General features: G+C 43.2%; 1 pseudogene; it reads right to left on the bottom strand.

Moving 5' to 3' along the window:
* LOC105003848 overlaps positions 1-1,560 on the bottom strand; it is a 7,879-nt pseudogene extending 6,319 nt beyond the window's left edge.
* Positions 1,561-11,981: the final 10,421 nt, after the last annotated feature.

The following is an 11,981-nucleotide window of genomic DNA, read 5'->3' as shown; positions in this document are numbered from 1 at the left end:
TCAGTCTCTATGTTAGTGAGTTCTGCAACCGGGAGGGGTTTATTCTCCCTTCTTTCTGGGCACTCATTTTTTTCAATAATCGACCCCCACGGCATTGGTCGCATTGATTTGGATGTAATAAAGCCCGAGACCTCTGTTGGGACCGGTTGGAGGGCTGTCCTGACCTCGAAGCTGGGGGCGGGGGGTGGCGGTTCTTTCCTTTGGCAGTGGAAAAGTCTTCGGAAGACTTTCCAAGCTCAGCAGCCAACATTGCAAACCTCTCTCTGTTCTCCTCTGCTCGTCTTTATAACTTTTTTCATTTTTTTTTTTTCTATTTCCATGTCCCTAGTTCAAAACACCTTATCTGCTATTTCAATGAGCTGAGAACTAGACATGGATAGAACTCCCTCGGTCTTTTGAAGCTTTCGTTTTACGTCAGGACATGCTTGCGAGATAAATGTCGAATTGATAACAATCTGGGAGCCTGTAGCTTCTGGATCTATGGGTGTATATCTGCAGGCCTCACAAAGTCTCTCATAAAATTCAGAAGGTGACTCGTTCCCCTTCTGAACTATTTCAGCTGGTTTTGACATGTCCATTGGCCTCCGGGCTCCCCTTTTAAGTCCTTGTATAATCGCTGTCCCGTATCTGTCTAATTGGATTTTTTCCTCCTCTGTATTATAGTCCTAATTAGGTCTGTCAGTGGGGAAGCCTTGCTCTATCCGCCTCTCTGGGTTAGCAGTGCCCTCAGGAACCATCTCCTGTAACCATTTCCTCGCCTCAGTGTTGATCCTATATCTCTCTTCTGTAATTGCATTATATCGTCCCAGGTTGGTCGATGGGTGCAGAAAATAGTCCCTATTAGTCTAGTCATGCCCTGGGGTTCCACCGACTAAGAGGGGGTGTGTTTTGCCAGTTCAGTAAATCAGTTGATGAAAAGGACTGAGAGTAATAGGCTACAGGAGCTTGGTGATAATTACCGTCTTCCCCTATCATTGGAGGTTGCTGGACTTCTCTGAGGGGCATCTGCAAGGGTATTCTTTCTTCTGGCTCTTTGGCAGAGCAGAGCCTTTGTTTAATTCCAGTGGTTCCTGCCCCTTGTCTGGGAGTACTTACTGGGAGTGGAGGGTAGAGTTTAGGGAACGTAGTGGCAGCATCCGGGGTGGTAGAATCCGGTGGGCTCACTGTCCCTCCAGCTGAGGCTGGAGCCTGCCAGGAGGGCGGCTCTACAACCTGTGGAGCTGTTGGGACCATTGAGGAGCCCGGGAGGCTTACGGGTCTCAGGCTGGTTCCTCCAGTTGGGCCTCCGGTGGCCGCGGTGATACTAGCTGGCAGGATCATCATCCAATACAGCGGTGGGGGAAGTTCCTTTCCTTCAGGGTCCTGTAAAATTTCCTTCTCATCCTTGGTTACCTTTTGGGCCATCAAGATTTTTCCTTCCCTGCCAGGAGCATAAAAACAGGCCCATTTGGGGGGGTCTTGGGCTATTCCCAGCCAAGAGTCTACGTACGGGAACTGATCCAGGTGTCCGGGCTTTTCCATAACGATAGCATAGACTGCCTTTATGAGATTTAAGTCCATAGTTCCCTCTGGTGGCCAGCCAACTCCCACTGAAGGCCATTCAACTTCATAAAGGGTACAGAGCCAGCCGGGTGTCATTTTTTTCCCGTAGTCTCCATCGAATCTTTTCTTAAAATTCTTAATCATATTCTCCAATACAGTGGCCTTAGATCTGCTTCCTCCCATTTTCTTACCTCTGGATTCCTATGTCCCAGAGCCTTCCCGAGAAGCCAATCTACCTGTTTCCACTGACAGGGGAGATGATGGGTCACACAGCAGATGGGTACCTCCTGGTGGAGGGCGGAATAGGAGCACACGGAATTCGATATTCTCTTTCTAAAACCCTGTGGCGACCGCTCCGCACATTTCCTAAAACGGCGTGGACACACCTCCTGACTGGTTTTCTTAAACCCTAAGTTCCCTTTCTTTATCCCTGGCACGACCATCGACCAGAGTGCTGAGCAGCCGTTGTCGCCAACCTAAACCAGTTTTCTCTGCGTCTCCCTTCTGGTCCCTCCCAGGGGGGTGATCAGGCCCCCTCCTCCACCCTAGCGGGTGGGCTCCTCCTCACCTAAGTGCTCAGTTCCCTTGTTGCCCTTCACTACCTGCAAAAGCGAAGAAACCAGGCATTGAAAGGCTATTCTTCCAGAAGGGCAAGGTGCCTTTCCCCCTCTAGGAGATTCAAGCCACAAAGCCTCGGGTGGCCTCAAATGAGACCTGTCTCCTCAAAGTAAGGAGTTTCCCGGCCATTGCACCAAATATTGTAGCCATGTGTTCCGGGAAACAAACTCACTCAGAAGGACAATGCAGATAATGGAGTGCAGTTTATTACACCGGTGGGCCCAAGAGTCTTGTCTTAGCCAAGGACACCGACCAGCATTTGTGAAAATCTTTTATACCCCATATGTACATGTCCATACCCACCACTCCAAATTCCTTGAGACTTACATAAACAAAGGAAGGGTAAATACAATCCCAATAACCCCACCATTCACGTGTTATGTGCTCAAACAGTTAAAGAGTTGGCCAATAATCAATAAGCCGGAGGTTACACTCTGATAGGTACAGAAAAATGTATGACCTGTCCGGAGGCAAAGATGATTAGTGTATGTTTTCTCTTAGGCGATGAGTAACCTGGATACGATCTTCAAGGTTCCCCTGTCCAGAGGGGGCCTTATCCTTCTGTTGGTGTTTCCATAGGCACTAAACACAGAGTTCAGCGTCCATTGGAGAGGTGGCTGAGCATGATCAGCATGAACAGGCCTAAGATGGACTCCAGGCCCTATGAATTCCTTCTTCAGTGGTGCACATTAATTTCCAGGAGTCGCCCCTGTTTAGGGATTGACCTTCCCCTTTGCACTTGTATGGCTGCAGAGGGCCCCAGTGTTCCTAACATGAGACCCTACTCCTTGTTGCAATTGATGAGGCCAGTGGCAGACCCAAGTGAACCCACCAAACAATTTCTTCCTGAGAGCTTTTGGAATTGGAATAGAGCCAAGGAGAGTGAAAGAGAGAGCAACATCTCCCTGTGTTGCTGGATGAAGCCTGTAAACTTTAAATCTGCCAGAGGCAGCTATTTTCTGCCTCGGGGGTTGGGAAAGAGAAAGCAGGTGTGGATACCCACAAGAGAGAAGTGAATGAAGCAGACAGCCAGAGAAGAGTGGGAAGGATGGACGAGAAAACACTTCCTTATTAAAATTTCATACCCAGCTTCACCTAGCCAGCTCTGTCTTTGCCATTGGATTCTGTGAGAATTTTTTAGCCACCTTTCAATAAATTGTCTTTTTGTATAAGTTAGCTCAAGTTACATTTCTGTTAAGTGCAGCCACATTTCCTATAATAATGTCTCTTCTTGCTGTCTAAACCTAAAATGGTGACTCTGCCCCTAGGGAAGATGACAGCTGGTGCCACCAAAGGGAATACCACTGCTATTCTCATAGTGCCTGTCAAGGTTTAGGGGATCAGAATATCCCATTCCAACCCCTTGGCGTACGGATTACTTTGACTTGAAGGCTGCTGAGAAAAATCAGACACAGAAAGAGTTCTCTGCCCTCCCCCTGTTGCCTAAAAGTGGGGCATAAATTTCTCATGTGACAATGTCCCCCTTCTCTCCTGAAAGGTATCCTCCTCTTATAACAGGAAAAGGAGATCAACTGTTATTACCCAAGATGGAGAGGATGCCCAAGATGCATCTGCATAAACAAACCTTACTAAACAACTGTTATCTACCCTCATATATTTTAAAATCACTTTCCAACAATTTATCATCCCTGAGAACTCCAAACCCCTTTTCTTTGTCCATAATTTATTATCCTTTGTTAAAATGTTTTTTTTTTTAAAGTTTCCAAGCCAAATCACTTCTTTTCTGGGAATCACTGTGCACATAAAAGTATCAACACCAAGAAGAATTGATGTGCCTTTTCTCCTGTTAATCTTTCATCAGTTTAAATTGCAGGATCAAATGCATAACTTAAGAGGATAGAGGAAATTTTTTTCCTTCCCTATAAACATCTACATCAAAGTTATTGATGCCTAGTGCTTAAGTTGTTAATATGTGACTTTAAGGGTATCTTCCTGCTTTGCTGCTGTGGCTGATGCTACTGTCTCTCATCATGGCAGAAGCTGTGATACCATTGCTCCAGCGGACTTGTGCTCCCAAAGTCCCATGGTGATCAGAGGGGAAATATGCTTTTTATTTTTGTTCACTCTTTTTAAAAAAATTTTTTTAGTGCTTTGTTTCTGGTTCCACTGGGTCTTTGATGATGCACATGGGCTTTCTCTAGTTGTGATGAGCAGGGGCTACTCTTCGTTGTGGTGCACAGGCTTCTCACTGCAGTGGCTTCTCTTGTTGCAGAGCATGGGCTCTCTACGTGCTGTGGGCTTCAGCAGTTGCAGCACGCAGGCTCACTAGCTGCAGTGCATGCGCTTAGTTGCTCCACAGTAAGTGGCATCATCCCAGACCAGGGATTGAACCCGTGTTCCCTACATTGGCAGGTGGATTCTTAACCACTGGACCACCAAGACAGTCCTTTATTCACTCTTCTCTTGCAGTCCTTTCTACTGAGGATCCTGGCATGAGTTTGAGGCTAGATTTACCATGTCTTTGGATAAAACTACTTTTAACCTCCAACTAAAACTGACTTTGAAAATAAGAATTATTTTCAAAATAAGAACTTCAGGGACTTCCCTGGTGGTCCAGTGGTTAAGAATTAAGAATCCACCTGCCAATGTAGGAGACATGGGGTCAATTCCTGGTCTGAGCGGCAACTAAGCTTGTGTGCCACAGCTACTGAAGTCTGCACACTCCAGAGCCTGTGCTCTGCAACAAGAGAAGTGACCACAGTGAGAAGCCTGCACACAACAACAAAAGTAGCCCCAGCTTACCACAACTAAAGAAAGCCCTCGGGCAGCAACAAAGACCCAGAACAGCTGAAAACAATAAATTAAAAAAAATTTAATACTATTAAAAAATAAGAACTTTAAAATATAAAAACACACATCAAAAGGGTTTTTTTGTTTGTTTGTTTTTTAATTCTGCCCTTTTCCCTGATAGCTCAGTTGGTAAAGAATCTGCCTGCAATGCAGGAGACCCCAGTTCGATTCCTGGATAGGGAAAATCTGCTGGAGAAGGGATAGGCTACCCACTCCAGTATTCTTGGGCTTCCTTTGTGGCTCAGCTGGTAAAGAATCCTGCAATGCGGGAGACCTGGGTTCAGTCCCTGGGTTGGGAAGATCCCCTGGACATGGGAAAGGCTACCCACTCCAGTATTCTGACCTAGAGAATTCCATGGACTGTATAGTCCATTGGGTTGCAAAAAGTCAGACACAACTGAGCGACTTTCACTTTCACATATCCCTATAGTAGCTTCATCTTCAGATTAGTAATAATTTGACTGATACGGTGCTGGGCATCATATCTAGGGTGCAAAGATCAAAGGGAAAACGTGGTCCATCTCTTCCTCATGCTTTTTTTGGAAAGTAAACTTTCCCTCAAATTAAAGGTCAGTGTAACTGCAACAGTGGATTATTACCTAGGATGCCCCCAGGTCTTTCACGTTGTCAGTGGTTCCTAACCTCATCTGTATATTGGAACCCCTGGAGATATGTAAAGAATATGGATAAGTGAGTTCTACTCTCAGAGATTCTGAGTTCAATGTTCTGGGGAATTTTAGAAGAACCTCAGGTGATTCTAAAGCATAGCCAATGTTGAGAACCACTGATGCAAATAGAATCTTGGTCTAACCCCCAAATCCCTGGTTCTCCAGACCTGCCCAGATACGCTCAGACTTGTCAAAAATCCTAGGGGCAGCACAGTTATAGCTTTTTTACCCTTCAATATTTAGTCTGTGTTCACAGAGAGTATTACGAAAACTTTTTTTTAAAACGAGAGCTGTGCTTACACATACTGGCTTATCATACACTGTCTACACATACACGAGGTTTTTCTCCCCTACAAAATGCAAATGTGAAAAACACTACCATCGGGTCAACCCCTGCTGACCCCTAATTGTTCAATCAAAAAGGGCAAGAACATTCCTACAAATGAGAGCAGAGATTTTATATGTAAATGTGTTCAGAATTCTCATTACCTTCAGAACATAAAAAATTTCCCATGCCAGATCATATTTAGTGAATGCAAGACAAACACAAAGCATTATTATGCATCTTACTTGAGAAGCACAAAGAAAGCACAATGTTTACGCTTATGGAACTCACCATTGAAATAATGAAATTCAACATAAACCCACCAAGAGTACTTTTAAAAAGCAAAGGATGAATAGATACAATTAAAGACTCAAAGTGAAAGTGAAGTTGCTCAGTCATATCCGACTCTTTGCGACCCCATAGACTGTAGCCTACCAGGCTCCTCTGTCCATGGGATTTTCCAGGCAAGAGTACTGGAGTGGACTTCCATTTCCTTCTCCAGGGGATCTTCCCAACCCAGGGCTCAAACCCGAGTCTCCCGCATGGTAGACAGACGCTTTACTCTCTGAGCCACCAGGGAAGTCCAAGACTCAAAACACTATGGTATTAATAACCACCATCTGTGAAAGACCTTTAATGTCCCATGTCAATATATATATATATGTTTATATATGTACATTTTATATATAGAAATTATAGAGTCCCTCACTGCACTTTAAAGAAGAAATAAAGTGTGGAAGTTAACTTACCCCAAATCACATAGTTATTATTCCATTATCATACTATGTAGTATTATTATTCAGCAATTTAAATATAAATTTTGATGAAGATAAAAATTCATACCAACATTCTGTGAAAATATAATTTCACTTCCACAGTATCAAGTCAATATATCATTTGCAGCTATTATGACTATTTCAAGAATTTTAGAAAGTTTAAAGAAGACATTAAAATGTTTGGTGAGGATGTAGTGCTTAGGAAGTCAAACCTGATAAAATGATTTTCCCCAGCAAATTACCCCCCTTTCCATCTCTTGGTTTCCTTAAGTATAAAATATGGGTATTATTTTTACACCTGCCTCAAGGATATGCTATGAGAACAGAGAATTTCCTCACTGAAGTATAAGAGTGGTTTTGTTTTGATTTTAATGTCTTGAGAATAAGAAGTTTAAGAAGAGGTGGGTATTCTCCCAAAGCAGTCAAGGTGGAGGGTCTGTCACTTTCCTGGGTTCTTCCAAGGCTGAATGTGTCTTCCACAGAGAATGCAAGGAGGAGGTGCATGGCCCCAGCCAGAGGTTACTTTCCATGTCCTGGGAGTGGTCCTGGCATTGCAGAAGGACGGGCAAACTACCAGCATCGCCTCCATCAATGTCTGGTCTTGGCAACAAGCAGCCCGTGATGGATCGTTAAGCACCTGAACCTTCCATCTGTCTCCAAGGACCAAAGCTAGGGAGGGGAGCACTGGGGTCAATGAGTACTTGGTTGAGTTGGACCAGCTTCAGCAACCTCAGCTTGTGTGGGGATGAGGATGAGGTGGATGTGGAAGTGGGGTTGAGGGGAGGGGGAGGGCAGGGATGAAGAAGCTTAGGGAGGTCAAGGCTGAAGTTTTCCAAGAGTTGCCCTGGGAAAGGAGTATCTTTTGATCAGGCAATTGTGGAAAACCTAATAAAAAAGATGATACCCAAATATTGTCAATAAGCTGGAAAATAATTCTTAGCTTATTCTAAAATGTTATTGATAATTTAGAATAAATTGTAAATGGCCCCACTAGAGGAAAGACAATTTTTTTTCCAAACTCTCTACAGAAAATAATTTTTAAAAATATCTTTGTTACATCAAGAGGTAATCAAAGAGTATGTAAGAAAAAAAGACTTTAGGTATGTCAAGAGTTAGTAAAGGTAATATTAATATTGAGATTTTTTTCTTTATTTTTAATGTTTGCAGTATTGGTTCTTTAAAATGTGTAACTTTTGGTGATTAATAGTTCTAAATAAACATTCAATCTTGTATTCATATTTTTGCAGTCTTTGTCTTCAAGACGGTCCCCAATTTGTATAAACTTCAAGCTCACAAAACCTGGAATGTTCTGAGCACAATATAAATATAAATTCAATATGGAGTGTACACAGTACTGTATATAAAATAGATAACTAATAAGGACGTACTGTATAGCACAGGGAATGCTATTCAATACTCTGTAATGATCTATGTGGGGAAAGAATCTAAGAGATATTTTTATGTGTGTCTGATTCACTTTGCTGTACACCTGAAACTAACACAGCATTGTAAATCAACTATACTCCCAAAAAAAATTGAAAAAGACTCAATATGGAGCGAACATCTAATCTATAAAAATCCAAATCTAGAGTGCTAGTGTCACTCATAGAACACCTGAGATCCCAGGTAAGTAAGAGAGTTGAATGGCGAAGAGGAGAGGAAATGAGAGTTAAGTGGTAATGTTAATAGACACCCAGACCTAGATGGGCCAGAGTGACAAAGTCAGCACCTGTTCAGGGTCATGAGGACACTTACTCACAGGTCATGGTTAGGAGTTTACATCTAAGATCCATGGGAGATTGTCAGCAAGCTTTAAGCAAGGGAGGAAGTGTTCGAGATGAGGAACAAATGTGTGAGCAGGGAGACACCTAGCAGGAGAGAAATGGTGATGCTTCTTCAGGATTTCCCTGCCCCCATGTCTATGGTCACCAAGTAGAATCAGCCTGTGTGTGTGGTGAGCCAGAGGTTCACTGGCTCCCTAGAAATCCTTGCTTGGTCAGTTGACTCCAGGGTCTCCCACTGAGCTATACAAAAACTCCTGGGGGAGGTGGAAGGCTTGCAGGCTCTCACCTTTCCATGAATCATTTAGAAGGGAAACCAAAGCCTGCTTAGGTAAAAAGATCCGTGAACTCCAGGTCAGGATCATATTCCTGTCCCAAACGTAAGATTTCTTTTTTCCCTTCAGGGTGTGTAGGTGTATTTTAAAAAACAAAATATTTTCATTCAGTCACCGTTTCCTAGCAACCCCCACCTCCCCCCAAAAAAGGCATCTATTTTTCTGAATGTCTGTGAACACCATTCCAGTGGATGCTCAAGCACGCCTCCAGAAGCACAGAGAGAACAAAAGCACTGGGATCACCCTGGCTGGCGAGAGATTATGAAAGGGGAATCTCTTAATAGAACACAGTCTGAAAGACCTGTACCATAGATGTGGGGTACAGAGTGGGAACCTGCTGCGAGTGTGCAGATATTCTTAAAGGGTGTGATATTCCTATGGAAAATGGGGGCTGTGATTTCTGGGGGAAGGTGGTTTCTATGAAACGGCTAATGCATGAGATGGCTGACACCTTTTCAGCAGCTCTTTTCTGTGTATTTCCAGCCAGAATCTTGTTTCATTAAAACTCTATAGACCGAAAAGAGGAGTGACTGGCTGAATTCAAATTTAAGCTGAACAGAGTCTGTGCAAATGGTCCTCTTTCAACCAGGCACAATGCATGTGAGTCACTGAACTGGACAGCTGGCAGAAACCCCTCCAATCATTCAATGCTTGTTTTACAGAGGAGGAAACATGAAAACACAGAGAAGCAAATTCACTCATTCAAGGTGGCTTCACAGGGTCTGCCGACCTCTGGCTTTGTGGAATGGAAGTTGCTCATACTTTAAAAATCTTTTACAGGAATTTTCTGGAGGTCCAGTGGTTAAGACATCACGCTTTCACTGCTAAGAGAATGGGTTCATTCCCTGGTTACCAAACCAAGATCTCACAAGCCAAGCAGCGTGGCCAAAAAAAAGGGGGGGAAAATCTGCCTATTATGTGATACTGAATGATAAGGGGAAAGGAAAATGGGTCTAAGAGAAAGTTGTCCCAACAACCAAGAGACTCACATTTTATAATTGGTGCATCTGAAATTCAAAGGACTAGCTCAGAATTACAAAATAAGAATAGGTTAAAGCAAAGGCTAATCTTTTACTTTTTAAAAAGGCATCTAAGCCCCACTCCAGTCAAGGAATTGAGGTAGGACAAATGTTTATCAACAACTGTTTTTCTAATTATTGAATTGGAAGCATGATAACACAGTCTTCCATAAATGCTAGCCTTTATGGAGTTGTGGAATGTTAGGGTGAAAGGTGCTCTGGATGACATTAACCAGCCTCATCACATTTTAGACAACACCTGAGACTGGAGTGCAGCAGAGCCAAGAGACTTGGCCATGGCCACAGCAGTCAGTGCTGGAGCAGACTTCACATTCTGGCATCTGGTCTCTCCAGGCCCAGCGCTTTTCCTTGTCTAAGCCACCAGAAAACCTTTCTGGCTTGCAGTGTCCTCTCCCAGTTGACTCTCCTGTAGGGCACAACAGTCCTGTCTTTATCTTTACTTCAATTCCTATGCTCCAGCTTTATTCCCTTTTCTACATCTCATCTAGGGCTTTAGCAGATGAAGCCACAGCAAGTATGGTCCAAAATAATTTAATTGATTTGGTGAAGAATTTGGGCTTCCCACGTGGCTCAGACGGTAAAGAATCCACCTGCAATGCGGGAGATCTGGGTTTGGTCCCTGGGATGGGAAGATCCCCTGGAGGAGGGCATGGCAACCCACTCCAGTATTCTTGCCTGGAGAATCCCCATGGACAGAGGAAGAAGCCTGGCAGGTGATAGTCCATGGGGTTGCAAAGAGTCAGACACAACTGAGTGACTAAGCACAGGTGAAGAATTTATTTAAATCAGTGGCATCCAATTATTGTTGGAGAGCTTAATCGGATAAAGCTTAATGTTTATATGCTACCATTTTAGAAGTTTTTAAAGCTTTTTTTCCCCAGCCATTTTGGATTAGTGATTTAAAAACATGTGCAAAATTTCAAAAGTAGAGAAGGTAATATAATGACTATCCATAGGCCTATAATTCCAGAGTCAACAAATGTTAACAATTTTCTTAGATGTGTATTAGCCAGGGTTCTTCAGAGAAACAGAAACAATATAGGGAGAGAATTAGTTTATTGAACTGGCTCATGTGATCGTGGTGGCTTGACCAGTCCCGAAGTCTGATGGGGTCAGCAGTCAGGATGGAGACTCAACGAGGAGCTGCAGTTCAAGTCTGAAGGTGGTCTGCTGGCAGAATTCCTTCTTGCTCAGGAAGATTGGCCTTTGTTCTTTTAAGGTCTTCAGCTGACTGGATGACTCGCCCACATAATGGAGAGTCATCTGCTTTACTTAAAGTCTACTAATTTAAATGTTAATCTCCTTCAGAAACCACCTGTGCAAAAAATAAATAAATAAAAATAATGTTTGACCACAAATATGGACAGAGTGGCCCAGCCAAGTTGACACATAAAATTAACCATCACAATTTGCTTTAGATTTTTTTTAAAGAAATAAAACACTGCAGATAAAGTTGATATCCTATTTATATACCTATCTCTGGGCACCCCATTCAATGGTGATAATTTGTAAAAAACTAACTCTTTTTTGTGACATCAGGCCCCATTTTACTCCATCACCTAGGCTCAATTTCTGGTTCAAAGCGGGGGTGAGAATTGAAGATATGGCCTCACCTTTGTCATCACCACATGTTTCTACAAGGACCTGCTGGCCATTGAAAGTTGTACATAGGTTCTATAGAAAATGCCATCACGAGCCATGAACCAGGTGGATTCACAGAGAGTCACTATGTTGAATGCACACAGAACTCAAACACATTCAGATCACAAACCATCTGTGTTTGGATGCTTCTGTCTATATAGTCTCATCCACGATTATATGAGCCGTGTCTGTTTTACTTGTGAGTTTATTGCAAGAATAAGTAAATGATGAATACTGACAAAAAATTTGGAAGGAATAAGAAGTGTCAGATAAATTCAAGGCACAGTGCACTGGCTGGCAGGCAGCTTTCTGACCTGGAAACCTGCTGGATAAGAGGCCTGCTCTCAGATCCCTTCCAGAGCCTAGGACTCCATGACTGGTATTAGGAGTGATAGCATCCTTTATTCAAATTCTCTCTGATTTGCTGCTGTAGCTTGAAGGCTC

Source organism: Bison bison, unplaced genomic scaffold (assembly GCF_000754665.1).
Source record: "Bison bison bison isolate TAMUID 2011002044 unplaced genomic scaffold, Bison_UMD1.0 scf7180017864471, whole genome shotgun sequence".
Taxonomy (NCBI): Eukaryota; Metazoa; Chordata; class Mammalia; order Artiodactyla; family Bovidae; genus Bison; species Bison bison.
Note: the sequence above shows the minus strand (reverse complement) of the source record. Positions and strands in the feature narration are given on the sequence as shown.